Source organism: Dreissena polymorpha, chromosome 5, assembly GCF_020536995.1.
Source record: "Dreissena polymorpha isolate Duluth1 chromosome 5, UMN_Dpol_1.0, whole genome shotgun sequence".
Classification (NCBI taxonomy): domain Eukaryota; kingdom Metazoa; phylum Mollusca; class Bivalvia; order Myida; family Dreissenidae; genus Dreissena; species Dreissena polymorpha.
In genome coordinates, this window is record NC_068359.1 from 63375732 (window position 1) to 63390915 (window position 15184).

Here is a 15184-nt window from a genome sequence, read left to right on the forward strand (position 1 = left end):
CAGGCAGGTGGCTGTGGGGGGTTGGGGTAGGGTGGGGTATGGGGAAAAGGCAGATGGCTGTGGGGGGTAGGGTGGGGTAGGGGGAACAGGCAGGTGGCTGTGGGGGGTTGGGATAGGGTGGGGTAAGGGGAACAGGCAGGTGGCTGTGGGGGGTAGGGTGGGGTAGGGGGAACAGGCAGGTGACTGTGGGGGGTTGGGGTTGGGTGGGGTAAGGGGAACAGGCAGGTGGCTGTGGGGTAGGGGTATGGGGAATAGGCAGGTGGCTGTGGTGTGGGGTGAGGTTGGGGTATGGGGAACTGTGATGTGGCTGTGGGGGGTGGGGTGGAGTGGGGTATGGGGAACTGGCATGTGGCTGTGGGGGGTGGGGTGGAGTGGGGTATGGGGAACAGGCAGGTGGCTGTGGGGTGGGGGTCGGGGGGCGTTTAACATATGGTTTCCATTCAATAAATTTGGTTTGAATTAATTAAACTTTATGAAACGTTTGATATAGAAAGCTTGCATGGAGAGTATTGGTGGGTCAAGGCGTTTTTCACTTGGACAGCTTTTTTTTATTCTGCAATAAAATAGTTGTATGGGGGATAATTATTGAATTAACTGTCACCATCTGAGTTTAATTGAACAATAAAATGAGCCTCATTCTGAGAAAACTGGGCTTAATGCATGTGCGTAAAGTGTCGTCCCAGATTAGCCTATGAGTCCGCACAGGCTAATCAGGGAAGACACTTTCCGCTTTTATGGTATTTTTAGTTTCGAGGAAGTCCCTCCTTACCGAAAATCAAGTTTAGGCAGAAAGTGTCGTCCCTGATTAGCTTGTGCGGACTCCACAGGCTAATCTAGGACGACACTTTTCGCACATGCAATAAGCCCAGTTTTCTCAGAACGTGGCTCAAATAACAAAATGTGGTAAAGACCAAAAATAAGAAAATTAGTTAGAGCCAGTAAAAATATGAGTATTTTTATTTTATATTGAATGCCTAAAATAAGACTATGACCTTATTTTGTTGTGTAAATATGAAAGTGCTAATTTGAATTTATATCATTAATATTCAGAAGTTTGGTCTTATTTCTTTAATCTTTCAGATGGAAATTGTTTGTTACTTTGTTTAATATTATAGCATTATTCTGATAATTTTTTTCAGTACACTGCAACGCCGATATATTGCGGACTTTTATATCGCACTGTCCAATATATCGCGCTTTGGCTATGGCTTCCAAAAATCCGACGAGCATGATCACTAAATGACATGTTTTAATCTGAGAATTCGCTAACTTAAGCAAAAAACCGGTTCTAGCTAGTATTAACACCCTATATGTCGCGGCTTACTATGGCACGCAGTGAAGCGTGAAAAACAGTCGATAAGTGACAGTGTTGTGTACACACGGCTGGGGTTGTTTGTAACACTTAACAAATAACCAATTAGTGTCATTTCAAAGGTAATAATGGCAGTTTACTGGTATAAAATCGTTAAATTTCGGTACTGGTCATGAATTTCTTTGTTCTGATAAAAAGAGCGCGAAAATTGACGTGAGTGTATTTATTTCTAAATAAAAGTTTCGTAGCGGGTACAACATTGAGATAATTTTATTTCCATTAAAAGTTTCGTTGTAAATTTCAACTAAAGTACCGCGGTATCTCGCGAATTATGTGGCATTTACATTTCCTCTTAATAAAATATAATTCAAACACTCTGTATCGTTACCGTTACGCTGTTTCAGTTCCTTCATTAGGACTATTTATAAGCGTAAATTCGAATATATGCACAATTATATTTTATACGTTTTATTTTACGGCAAGAATTCTTGTTTTGAACTGTTTCGCGAGCGATCATACATGAAAATGAAAAATATAATTTACATTTTGGTTTTTATGATAAATAAAGATACATATGTAGTTATGAATTTTTTTCGGCTTAAGCTGCATAAGCCAGCTTTTCACCTTAGCCTGACCTTTGTAAGTGTCCAATAAAATTCAAATAAAATTTCCCGCGGCTAGGTACGAATGAATACACTTCATTTATTCCATTGGCTGATTTGAGTATACCACCAGAACATTGGAAACATATCCACGTCTTTGTAACACTGTTTTACTGTATGAAACAATTTTATCTCGAATGAAAAGGCTTAATAGATAGAACAGTTTTACCCTCAATTCTCGACATCAATACAGTTTGTGCGTACACCTTTTATTTTCAGAGTATTACCAGCGCAAGAGCGTTTATACTTAAAAGGCTATGTTCTCATTTTTAGTACTTACTTCCTTATTCCTGTCAACATGTTAACATGTAAAAGTATAAAGAGCAACGGAAGCGAGGCCTCACTTTAAAGCATTGCATTTCAACCCGCGAGGTATATCGGGTCAATTCGCGGACATTCAGAGTTTATATACAGGTCATCACCGGAGTTGGCGGCCAGTAAAATAATCGTTATATAATAAAGACGCTATCCGTGAACTAGGTGACCTGGAATTTTCTTTAGACCAGAAATATGTTAAATGAAGATATTCAGCAATATAATTATGGTATGTAAATAATAGATTCTTAATGTGTTTTCAACAATACAATGATAAATATTATTGTTGATAAATTTAACAATAATTATTCGTCCATATTGCTTAATGTACTAAAGTGATATTATGAGCATGTAACAGTTTATAGGTGTCTATCGCAACCGTTGATTATTTTTGATGTTTCTACTTCATATACACTTATATTAATTAATGCAGCATCATCATACTAAAACAATATACCAGAAAGAGAAAAATAATGCATTTGAATATCAACCGTACTTTCGTTTGACAACTGATCATGCGTTTACGAGTTGAACCTAAATTTAGTTTTAGTGCAGATTTGTTCATACGACACAAAGACACGAAATTGTTTTACGGATCATTTCAGCTTACAGGACTGGGTGGGTCACGTAAGAATATCGAATATAAAATATATTTTTATAAACAACTGGTAGCAAGGTGAGTTGCAGATAATTAATCAGTAACCACATTTTAACTAACTATTTTGACCTGTTAATTCTTTTCAGCTCAATTCAACAGTGCAAAATGCCCATAATATCACTTTAAGCATTAGCACGATGATAATTGATACTGTTAATAATCGAATCAAATAGCAATGCCCGACAAACCACTGAAACAGGTTTGTTCGAAGAACGCGCCTATAAATACGGATACTTCTCGTGTGGCCGGTTGACTCATATGTTTAAATTTCACTTCCATTCTTCTTTTGGTTTTCTGTTTTGTATCTATAGGTTTATGACCAGCAATATGTTATAATGTAAAATAAGCCGCGAAAACTCCCCGTAACATCCCGTACTGCGTGTGATGCAGCTAAGAACTGCACAGAAAAAGACATTCGCTATCCTTGATCTCATTCATTAAACTATTTACGCCGTATATCTTTTTTAAAGATATTTCTTGTTTATTGTAGAATTGGTTTACAATTATCACTATACAAATATGTAGTAGTGCCATATAATAAAATGAAAACATTGGGGAAATTTGACAAATTAACCGCAATACAATTTAGTTAGACATTTCTAGCGTTATATCGCGTGCCGGATATATCGCGCTCGCGATCTTTGGACCCCAACAACGTCGATATTTCGGCGTTGCAGTGTATTCTGTTTCATAGATGTTTGCATTAAACTTAAAAAATTTTTTTTTACGTTTGTCGTGAGCAAAAAATGTCATTTATGATGTAAAAATGAAGCCTTATATGACTAAAGACTTCATGTTCTTTATATATCTAGTCTATGACATTTATACAAGTAATGATAGTTGATGGTATTAATGTTATAGGGTTTATTAAATGATTGTTATTTATTAGAAGGCGGGAAAAACTGACAGATAATACCACAAAAAAGACACATTTTTTGTCCTGTGTATCTTTAAACAGCATCCTTTTTCAGCTATATAGTTGCTTACCCTTTCACTCAAGTCTTACAAAACACATAAAACAATATTGTAAACTTGTGATGTTAACTTCTAAATCGTGACAATAATTTTGTTGCAAAGAATGCTATTTTCTGACATGTTATAAGCAAATAATTATCTTTCTAACCCATGTTTACTGGTATTGTTTGGCAGTCATAATATTACGCAAGAATACAAGATGTACTGATTATTACATTATAAAGACCTTAGTGTTTGTTCCTCTCTAAGGCCTTAAGGCAATACACAATTCCCACCCCATTCTTGACTGCACTTCTTCACACTATAGATTTCTAAGGTGTATTATTTATGTATTTGTTTTTGTATTTTTCAGGAATACAAAAGGAGGAATGTGGTGAATGCATCAAGCCAGGGTTTGCCCAAAGATGGACAAAAGAATGTGATATATACAGGAAATTATCGTGAAATTACATACTGAACGAAGATTTTAAATGGTAAAGAAAAGGTACCTGTAAAACATTGGCGATATTATGTGTCCAGTTAAAGCCTTAGAGTTAATTGTTTTTGCTACCATTAATGACGCATAATGTTGACAGCATGTGGGAAATTAATTAGTGAATATAAAGTGGTCAAGCTTGTGAATTCAGACATAAGGAGAGAGAAGTGTGTAGCATGTCAGTTATATTGGATATTAATGGAGAGCAATGTATTATAAGGTATGTATATAATTTGAATATGAACACTCACAAAATGTCTGCATACACTGTCATACATAGTTTGTGTAGGCAGTATTAAAAGCTCTTTGGACATTTTATTAAATTTGCTGAAGCGGAAATTATTTGAAGAAGAAATGAATGAACAATTCAGACACAATTCAGACAGATTTATTGTATGTGAGGTTAGTTGCCGTAGGAACATATCAGTTTTCAGACATAAAGAAGTAACCTGGAAAGTTGTTTGGCAAACATTTTTTTTTTATCATACAATACAATTTTTGCATAGTAATAAATTATTTCCTTGAAAAAAACTGACTTGTTGACTTTAAGTCATTTTACTGTCTGTAACATGATTTTTTGTGTGTAGTAGTGAATGGATGACAAACAAACTCCAGGTATGTAATACAAAACCGTATAAAATTGTATAATGATATCTGTGAAATGTTGATTTGTCATTTTGTATAAGAAATTTACCCACAATAGAAACATGAAGCCTCAAGCAGTTGATAGTTATGAACCCTGTTACAGCATGTTTTTTGGTACTTAAGATTGCTATTGTAAAACGGTATACTTAATGCATGTTGGTAGCCCCAGATTAGCTTGTGCAGTCCCCACACGTAAATCAGGGATAACATTTTCAGCTCTAATGATATCTTTTCTCTAAAGGAAGTCTCTTCTATGGGATTTAAATCCAGTTTATGTTTTCCCTAAGTAGCCTATGCAGTCTGCACTGGCTAATCTGGGAGGACACACATTAAGTCCCATTCCTTCAGAGGGGCGCTCATTTTCTGTGTGTGTGTGGGGGGGGGGGGGGGGGGTGATAGTACTATCATCCCCATTAAGTACTGCATCTTGTTGTATTTTGTTTGTACAGTGCCCTGATGTGTGGCAGGCTTGAGACAATGAGACTTTATGTGTAAATGGCATGTTTATTGCAAGCTTATTGCTTATTTAAAAAAAGGAAGACCTTCAGTGACAGTTTTCTTGTAATAAATGTAAAGCTACTTTACTAGTTTTCAAGGGCACAATATAATCAAGAATTTGATTTTTTTTTTTGACAATATAAATTTAATGTAAATAATTGACCCACACTTACAAATATCTCAATAAAGTAGCTATTTAATGGTCAAATTTGTGTCACACTTTAACAGACATTTAATAAATGTCAAAGGCTGATATTAGCAATAATCGGCAAAAACTGGGCTAAATGTATTTGTGAACATTGTCATCATAGCTTAGCCTGTGCAGTCAGCAAAGTCTGATCTGGGACAACACTTTATGCCTATTTAAACTGGATTTGTTACTTTTAAGACCAAAAATGACATAAAGCGGAATGTATCTGGGATGTCACTTTACGCATATACATAAAGTCTGGTTTTCTTAGAGTGAGGCTAGATTGGAAAGTTTGTTAGTAAATCCTTTTTATTATGCTCCCCCCAAAAAGTTGTTGGGGGGAGCATATAGTCGCCGCTTCGTCTGTCCGTCTGTTTGTCCGTGTTGTCGTCCGTGCACAATTTTTGTCCGGGCTATTTCTCAGCAACTAATGATCGGTATTCAATTAAACTTTATGGGAAGCTTTACTACCAAGAAGAGATGTGCATATTATCAGCGGGTTCTGGTCGGATGATTTTTCACAGAGTTATGGCCCTTTGAAATTTTCCATTAACTGTACATATAGTGCAATTCTTGTCCGGGCTATTTCTCAGCAACTAATGACCGGAATTCAATGAAACTTTATGGGAAGCTACACTACCAAAAGGAGATGTGCATATTATCAGCCAGTTGTGGTCGGATGTTTTTTCACTGAGTTATGGCCCTTTGAAATTTTCCATTAACTGTACATATAGTGCAATGCTTGTCTGAGCTAATTTTCTCAGCAACTAACAACCGGAATTCAATGAAACTTTATGGGAAGCTTCACTACCAAGAGGCGATGTGCATATTATCAGCCGGTTGTGGTCGGATGATTTTTCATAGAGTTATGGCCCTTTGAAATTTTCCATTGTACATATAGTGCAATTCTTGTCTGAGCTATTTCTCAGCAACTTATTACGGGAATTCAATGAAACTTTATGGGAAGCTTCACTACCAACAGAAGATGTGCATATTATCAGCTGGTTATGTTTGGATGATTTTTCACAGAGTTATGGCCCTTTGAAATTTTCCATTGTACATAATTTATAGTGCAATTCTTGTCCGAGCTATTTCTCAGCAACTTATCACGGGAATTAAATGAAACTTTATGGGAAGCTTCACTACCAACAGGAGATGTGCATATTATCAGCTGGTTATGGTCGGATGATTTTTCACAGAATTATGGCCCTTTGAAATTTTCTATAAACTGTACATATAGTGCAATTCTTGTCTGGGCTATTTCTCCCCAACTACTGACTGGACTTCAATGATCTTTATGGGAAGCTTAACTACCTTGAGGAGATGCGTATGTTATTAGTGGGTTCTGGTTAGATGATTTATTTAGAGAGTTATGGCCCTTTGAAATATTTAAGTTGCTAAACCATCCATCGTATTATTTTGTCCAAAGTTATGCCCCTCAAGACGTTTTCTTTTATCTGAATATATAGTGCAATATTGTGACAAAAAACAACTTTGGGGAGCATCACCCGTCTCCGACGGTTTCTTGTTTTATTAACCCTTAAAGCGCTGGAGCTGAATTTTAAAGGCCTTTGCAAACAGTTTGGATCCAGATGAGACGCCACAGAACGTGGCGTCTCATCTGGATCCAAACTGTTTGCTATTCTGATAGTATTCTTTGAAAAAAAATGAAGAAAATGCTTATTTTACAAATTCAGCAGACGACATTTTAGCAGACGACAAATTTCCCAGCATGCAAAGGGTTAAATACTATATTTCTAAAACAGGAATATCATTTAAAATTACTATTTTTTCTTTGTTAATAGTTAAATTGCCTGAATCTAAAACCTATTATTCCAAAAACTGTTGGGTGCTTTTCTTTATGTATATGAATGATACTACAATGTTTTATTTTTTTGCTTGAGTTTGCAATTAATCACTACCACAAAAGCTTGACACCAAGTGAAATTAAATGTCTGACATTCCAAATGATAATCTCTGATAATAAACACTGAAAATAATACTGAATGACAAACAAAGATAATGTTATTAAGTAATTATCAGCCATTAAACTCTTGGAAGTTTTTGTTTGACCAAACAATGTAAATATTTCACATATCGTCTGATAATCTATGATATTGGCTCATGGCATACACAAACATTTGAGAGTAAAAAGGTGTGTTTTATGTGGTAGGAAGTGAATCAGTTTCACATGATAAACCCCTTGGCAATAGGTTGCAAACCTTGAAGGGACTTTACACTGATTTTCAGATTTTTGCAAAATGTAATTAAATCAATTCATAACTAAACTGTTATCTTTGAAATATTTTTAGATACTTGAAATAAAACAAAACAAAAATACATTTTAAAACATCCCAGGAGTTAATTAGCTATAGAAGCAAAAAATTATGCTCTCTTACTGGATCATGTAAGGCTATTCAATGTGAATGGTAATTTAAAGGCCTCACATTAACGTTTTTATTAAATTATCTATTAAAAGAGTTGCAAATGGTTTATTATTTGTCTGATTTGGTTGATTTTCAATTAACAAACGTATATTTTAAACATTTTTCTTAGTAATGATTGTTGTTTTACTTGTTTGATTATAAATTGTAATTCATACTTTTTTTGGGGGAGGCAGGTCTGTTTAAAAAAGTGAAAAGTTGCCATTTTTCATGCTGTGAACAAGTCCCTTAAAATTTGCTGTAAAATCAGAGGCAGCTAGGTCATGACAGTGGTTGAAGTTGTGGCAGATGTGGGGGTCGGTTTGCATTTCCTCATGAGTCAGGTTACACTTTGTAAATTGGAGGGGATTGTTGAGGCTAAAGTACATGTTATTATCAGACATTCTGATTAGTTTCGTAACTTTGTGAAAGCATTGATATTTTATTTAGCCTTTAAAGAGCTTTGCTGTGGGAAAACGGGGCTTAATGAATGTGTTGTCCCAGAGTAGCCTTTGCATTCTGGGACGATATTTTCCACTTTTATGGAAATTTTTGTTTAACCGCAGTCTCTTCTTAACAACAGCCTGTCTGGAAAGTGTCGTCGATGACTGCACAGGCTAATCTTTGACAACACTTTATGCATTAAGCCCTGTTTTCCTGAGCGTGGTTCATTGATTCTTATTGTAGCTGTTAAACTATACCCTCAAAGTGTTAATCAAATGTTGTTATAGTTATGTTGGTGCTTACAAGAATGTATACTGTTCATTGAAAGTCATGCAAGTAGATTTTATTAACAAAATCTTTGCAAAATGTGACAAAAAATATATTAAACTCTTATGAGATTTGAAACAGACTTAACATATGAATTAAAGTAGCAGTTAGCTGATGATTGCATTGTCTAAGCATAAGGGTGGTGTTTTAGTTTGCAGAGCACATGGGGTGGTGGCTGAAATCACATAGCTAGCAGTAATTGAGTGGTGATTTAATTCATAGAGCAGTTGGATGGTGATTGAATTGACAGAGCAATTAGGTGGTGATTGAATTGACAGAACAGTTAGGTGATGATTGAATTTACAGATTAGTTAGTGGTGATTAAAATCACATAGCAGTTGGTGGTGATTGAATTGACAGAGCAGTTAAGTGATGATTTAAGTCACAGAGCTGTTGGGTGTTGATTGAATACACAGAGAAGTTGGGTGGTTATTGAATTCACACAGCAGTTGGGTGGTGTTTGAATTCACCGAGAAGTTGGGTTGTGATTGAATTAACAGTGAAGTTTGGTTGTGATTGAATTTACAGAGCAGTTGGGTGTTGATTGAATTCACAGTGCAGTTAGGTGGTGATAGAGTTCACAGAGCAGTTGGGTGGTGATTGAGTTCACATAGCAGTTGGGTGGTGATAGAGTTCACAGATCTGTTGGCTGGTGATAGAGTTCACATAGCAGTTGGGTGGTGATAGAGTTCACAGAGCAGTTGGGTGGTGAAAGAGAACACAGAGCAGTTGGATGGTTATTTATTCAAAGGAAAAGTTGGGCGGTGATTTTATTTACAGAGCAGTCAATAATGGGTTTTGATTGCATTAACAAAACAGTTGAGAGGAGATTTGAATTCACAGAGGAAAGAAAAGAAACTACAGGTGTTAATTGAATTAACAGAGTAGTCTGTTGATCTGATTTAAATCACATATCACATGGTTGTTGATTGAAGTAACATAACAGATTTATTGTGATTTAATTCTCAGAGCATTAGGATTGTTATTGAAGTCACAGAGCAGTAGAGTGTTGATTGAAATTACCGAGCAGATTGGGTATTGATAGAATTCTGATGGAAGTTTGGTGTTGTTTGAAGTCATATAAAAAAATAAGTGATTGAATTCACAGCAATCGAGTAAATACAAATTTTAAATATTTTTTTAAAATGTATTTATACAAATTTGTCTGCAAATTTGATCATGTGCAATGAACAAATGCAGTCAGACTTTCTGGCAACACACCATAACATTTTATTTCTGACTTGTAATAAATTATGTAATCTTAGACTTTAGAAAGTTGGATTTCGAACATTATCTGTACATAAAATGGGGAATAATACACCCAAGAATGTGGAAGCAGGAGGCTGTTTGATTAACGTCCTAGGAAGATTCCAGCTAAGATAATTAATTAGGATTTAATTGGCTGGGAAGATATTGTTTTGTTTGGGAAAAACGGCATTTGAAAAGAAAACAATGAGAGGAATTTTGTAACAGGTGTCATAAAAAGATATCAAGATACTTAGTATCTGTATTATGCAGTAGTTTTCTTAAAGTTGCAATATGAATGAAATCTAGGAGATGTAATTTTGTAAGAATAGCACTTTAAAAAAAAGTAGCATTCTGCAATTTCACCAAGTAGCGTTTTTCTTATGAAGCTGTGGCAAATTTTTAGTAACTTAGATGCAAAGTGAGATACATAATAATAACTATGCACTCAGCCAATAAATTAGCCCCCAGAAAATTGATTTATGTTTTGATTATTACAAACTTGCGATAGCTTACATTAGAACAGTTACTCAATATTAAATGTAACTTTATATTCAGTACATATCAATATGAAGACATTTCCAGTGATTTTTTTTGCTTTAATTTGTTACAGCCTGTGCCTTTTGAATTGGGAAAATTAGCGCGATAAACCGTGAAATTGGGAAAAATAGCGTGCTAAACCATGGGAAAAATGAAGCATTATAAATAGGATTATAAGTAACAGAAGTGATATTGTTTTTAAGTGCATGTTCAGGGAGTTTTCTAGAAAAGGAGTCTGGTCAAATTGTTTTTTTTTAATCAATAAAAGTGGCAAGTTTGGGAATGATTTATGGACAAAAAAGACTAAATTCAAGTTATATATTTTGTAAGATGTTTACAAAATAAAGTTGAGACCTAGATTTAAGAAATCATAATTAAGTTATATGAGACTTCTTTCTAAAAAAAAAAAACAAAAAAAAATTTTTTTTTTTTTTTTTTTTTTTTTTTTTTTGTGGAAGTTGGGCATTTTTTGGGAAATTTTGGTCAGAATTTTGGGAAAAAACGTGTATTTTTGCGATTGGGAAGCAGCCGAAATTTCGGCTGTAAATTTTAGCAAAAAAAATCACTGATTTCTATTCATGGCTTGTAACTGACTGTCTAGCTCAGTTGGAAGAGTGCTGGGCTACAAACCCTGAGTATCAAGGGTTCAATCCCCAGACATGCTACATAACTTTAGAGGCGACATTTTTATGCCCCCAGATCGAATGATTGGGGTTACATTGTTTTTGGCCTGTCTGTCTGTCATTGTCTGTCTGTCTGTCATTGTATGTGTCACAAACTTTATCCTTGGTCATAACTTTTGCTCAAGATAGCAACTTGATATTTGGCATGTATGTGTATCTCATGGAGCTGCACATTTTGTGTGGTGAAATGTCAAAGTCAAGGTCATCTTTCAAGGTCAAAGGTCAAATATATGGCTTTAAAGCGGCGCAGTAGGGGACATTGTGTTTCACAAACACAGCTCTTGTTTTAAAATAAAAATGAATAAATCTTAACCCATTTATGCCTAGCGTCTAGAAAAAAGGCCTTGGCAAACAGCGTAGACCCAGATGAGACGCCTCATGTTTGCTTAACAGAATTTCTCTAAGAAATATTCTAAATATAGAAATAAATATACTAGACATCCCTTATTTTGGAAATAAATTGATCCAATTTAGAAGGATGGAAGAGTCCACTAGGCATAAATGGGTTAATAAAATTCAATCAAGATTTCTATTATGACAATATCTAGACCTAATTTGAAACTGGGTCAGGTGTTCAAAAACTCTGTCACAAGGTCAAATGTTGCAAGAACAGTGTAACCAAATTTACAAGCAACATTTATGACTAATTGTTGATGAAACTTTTCCATTTTTATCTTGGAAATATCTAACCTTACTTATTATCTTGGTCAAGTGTGTCCAAAAGCTAAGTCACCATGTTAAATCTAAATTTATAAGAAAACAATGTTAACTGATTAAGTTGTTTACATTTAGTGTTCATTGAAATAAAGTTAGCATTTATGAGCATTCATGTCTCTCTTTTTAGCTGTACTGTTTTTAAATATTAAAAGATACCGTAATTACTCTCTAAGTTTTTGGACACTTAAAGATAATTTAAAAAATTTGTGTCTCAAAATTTAGATACAGAAAATATAAAAAAATTACAGGTTTCCGAAATTTTAGAGACAAAAATTAAATGTCTGAAAATGATAATTATAATTAAATAAAAGTAATAATTTTATGCACAATAGTGTTTCTGACTTTGAAATAAACACGACTTCACAGCTTTGCTTACTCTTGCCTGCAAGCATACAGGACAAAAAAGTTTTCAAATGCTGTTGGGGTAAGTGATTGTTTTATACCATTTTAAATGGTTATTCACCTAATTACGCAAATGTTATGGTTCATTGCCCTAATGCACATGTCTTCCAGGTGTTATGACCTTAATCTGTTTGTAAAACCTCATGATCAAAGTGTCACAAGATAAGTTAATACAATGCAAAAATCTGGTAAATAGCGATGTAAAATATACTGTCCAAAAATTTAGTCATAAATGATAGACGAAAACACTCATGTCCGAAAAATATTGTTTTTGACAAAAAAGGGGGTGTCCGAAAACTTTGAGTGTCCAAAAACTTACAGCAATTATCGTAAGCTCTTCTTCTGGCCCTAAAGTTGGTAAGCTAGATTCTCAGGAATGGCTCAAGGGATAATATGGATATGTTTGTAAACATATTTAATGACATTTTTCAAGAATGCAAAAAAAAAGGTGAACATGTCCCTTTAAAAGAGAAATGTAATAGTACTACCGGTATAAAGCACCATCCTATGTGAAGCGTTAAGTCTGGTTTAAAATGTACATAGCTGAGCACAAAGAAGTGTGTTAAGTCACCAAAATATGAGAAGGTATTAGGAACCATTCCTTTAAAGTACTGGTGTGTGAATTGCTTATATTTACATAGTATATTGAGGTCATTGGCGTTAACTTTAAACTAATCAAACAGTTGACTTAAAAATATTGGAAATGTTTGGTCAATGGAGTGTTATTAGTCATAAATGTTGGGATATTTAAGTTATTTATGTTTCTTGTGTTGGAAGAAAGTTTAAAAGGTTTGTGTTGTTTACAATTTTGAGAGATTTTCTTGCCATGGTCTGTTAAGTGTCTAATTAGCGAAGGATTGCAGACTTTGATATGCTTGTGCAAACAGTTTTTCTTATTGATTAAAGTTGGAAATTGCCTTAAATCTTATCAGTCAATCTGTCTATTTGAATATTGGATATTTGGTAGTAGATCGTAAATATGCATAATAAATTGTTTAAAATAAATTATTTACTGATAGTTAAAGTTTGAATCACTTATGTGCAATCAATTCTTTGGAAACTGCTGGAAATAATTTATATATAATAGGACTGTTATGATCTCTCTATTGAAAATATTAGTGCATGAACTCAGATGTTTATAATACTTCACATGAACATAATTATATAAACTTGTGAAAACTTCAGGTGTGATAATGTAAATGATATTGTAATTTGTAAGCCATTTTGAGAAATAAGACATGAAGAATTATAAACTATAACAATAATTTTTTTTCATGGTTTGTTCCTAATTGCTGCTATATTTTTCAATGTGACACATTTTAAACTTAAATACATAATGACTTAGTTTTTAAATCCTTAGCTTTCATTATAATTGAGCCGCGCTCTGTGAAAAGGGTTTAATGCATGTGTGTAAAGTGTCTGTGAAGTCCGCACAGGCTAATCAGGTAGAACATGTGTGTAAAGTGTCTGTGAAGTCCGCACAGGCTAATCAGGTAGAACATGTGTGTAAAGTGTCTGTGAAGTCCGCACAGGCTAATCAGGGACGAGTAAAGTGTCTGTGAAGTCCGCACAGGCTAATCAGGGACGAGTAAAGTGTCTGTGAAGTCCGCACAGGCTAATCAGGGACGACATGTGAGTAAAGTGTCTGTGAAGTCCACACAGGCTAATCAGGGACGACAGCATGTGCGTAAAGTGTTTGTGAAGTCTGCACAGGCTAATCAGGGACAACAGCATGTTCGTAAAGTGTCTGTGAAGTCCGCACAGGCTAATCAGGAAGTGTCTGTGAAGACCGCACAGGCTAATCAGGTGTCTGTGAAGTCTGCACAGGCTAATCAGGTGTATGTGAAGTCCGCACAGGCTAATCAGGTGTCTGTGAAGTCCACACAGGCTAATCAGGGACGACACTTTCTACCTGAACTAGATGTTTTCTAAGAAGTATCTTTGACTTTCTGTAAACAAAAATTACCATAAAAGTGTAGTGTCGTCCCTGATTAGCCTGTGCAGACTGCATTGGCTAATCTGGGAGGACACTTTACGCACATGCATTTAGCCCCCTTTTCACAGAGAACGGCCCAATGGTATTATGGTTGTGTTTTTCGTAAACATGTGTATGTGTTCAGATGAACTTTTGAATTTCATTTATATTAAATACCTCATGCAAGATTTATACAGATTCTGATTGTATAACTGGTTTTGTAATGTCTACATGTACATACATTTACATTCTCAAATGAATGGGTTAAAGCCGAATATTGAGCACAAAGAAACTACATGTAAATTGAATGAGTTAAAGCCAAATGTAAAGGGAAATTGTTTCCTTCTTATTCCTTATTATTTTTCCCCTCCTAACTGTTCAGGACCTTTTTTAATGTACATCAGACCTTGTTATTAACATGCAAATTGCAATTTAGCAGAATTATGCACTTTTTTACTCATGAACTGGTCAATAAATGTTTGTGAACAACAACTCTTGATCTTGACAATTATCTATTATTGATATTCATAAAAATATCAATGTATGTGTTAATAGTCATACAATAGTCATGAAAGAATTACAATAGAAGCTATTATGTATCTTGTGTATGTTCCTTCTAATTTTGGTAAACATTGTATGAAAATAGTCAATTGACACTGTTAAAATATTGCTACAATAGGGTTCTTATAGAATTATGA

The 15184-nt window shown here is 34.7% G+C and overlaps 1 protein-coding gene across 3 annotated transcripts in view; it reads left to right on the plus strand.

Annotated features, from left to right (window-relative positions):
- LOC127880625 (rho guanine nucleotide exchange factor 26-like) overlaps positions 1 to 15184 on the plus strand; it is a 112798-nt gene that overhangs the window by 15836 nt on the left and 81778 nt on the right. For 2 of the 3 annotated variants that reach the window (XM_052427937.1, XM_052427939.1), the window contains exon 2: positions 4275 to 4617. The gene's annotated coding sequence lies outside the window, so the exon portion shown is untranslated. Of the gene's footprint in view, positions 1 to 4274; positions 4618 to 13070; positions 13097 to 15184 lie in introns of those variants that run through there. The other variant, XM_052427938.1, reaches the window with a different exon arrangement.